Here is a 1277-nt window from a genome sequence, read left to right on the forward strand (position 1 = left end):
TCCAGTTCGCTGTCTGAATTTTATTTTTTTTCTTGTCTGTCTTTTACGCCTTTGCTTTTCAAATTTTCTTTTTGTCTGCATTTTTGTTCGTTGTCCTTATTTTTCAAATTTTTCTTTCTTAATCCTCTTTTTTTAAATGCCCTTTCTTTGACTACTGTTATCCTGTTCATGCTCTTTATTTTTTAATTGTTTCTTGTCTTTCCTTACTACCATCGCGCTTTAAATTTTCTTTCTATGTCTACTTTTATCAAACTCCCATCCCTGTTGTTTAATTTGTTCTTGTCTGTTGTGTAGCCTGATGGTTTTTTGTGGAGAAGAATTAAGAGGTGGCCTAATGAGTACCAGCTGATTCAAGAACAGAAACAGGTGAAGGGAATTGTGAGCAGACATGTGATCATTGCCAGAAGGAAGATATAAGAGAGGTAAAGGAGAGAGGCAGGGGGAGAGGGGTGCAATGAATGGAGAGAGATGGTAGGGCTGCCCTGTTATGATAAAGGCTGTGCATGTATGCTGCAACAGTTTTTCATTTACTTTATATGTCTCCGTTTTAGTTCGCCGTCCCTATTCGTTATTTTTTTCCTTTATTTCCTTAATCCTGGCGCTTTTAAAATCATCTATGTCTACTTTTATCCAGTTCCTGTTTCTATTTCTGAATTCTTTCCTGTATGTCACGAACCATGTTGCTTTTTAAATTTCCTTTCTATGTCTACTTTCACCTAGTTTAACTAAAAAATTTTAATTTTTTGACTCTCATAGTTCTTTTTGGTTTGAATTTTTGTTTCTAGTGTACTTTAATATAATTTTCTGTCCCTATTTTGTATTTTTTCCCTGTTTCTTGTATCCCATCGCTTTTACAATTTTTGTTCCATGTCTACTTTTATCAAGATGTCTCTGTCTGATTTTTCATTGTTTCCTATCTGTCCTACTTTTAAATTTTCTTTCCTTGTGCATTTTTATCCAGTTTGCTGTCTCTTTTTTTTTTAATTCATTCTAGTCTGTCCCGTACCTGGTTGCTTTTAGAGTTTTCTTTTTATGTCTCTGTCTAATTAGGTTTTTTGCTTTTTAATATTTTTTTTCTTAACTTCACTTTTGAATTTTTGTTTCTATGGTCACTTGTATGTATTTTTATGTCTCTATTATTTGCTTTTTTCTTATCTGTCTTCTACATTGTCACTTTTAACATTTTTTTGCTGTCTATTTTTATCAAGATGTCTAACCTTATTCCTTTATTATTTCCTGTCTGTCCTGTGTCACATTCTTTTTAAATTTTTTTCTAT

This window comes from Calonectris borealis, unplaced genomic scaffold, assembly GCF_964195595.1.
Source record: "Calonectris borealis unplaced genomic scaffold, bCalBor7.hap1.2 HAP1_SCAFFOLD_121, whole genome shotgun sequence".
In the NCBI taxonomy this organism is placed as follows: Eukaryota; Metazoa; Chordata; class Aves; order Procellariiformes; family Procellariidae; genus Calonectris; species Calonectris borealis.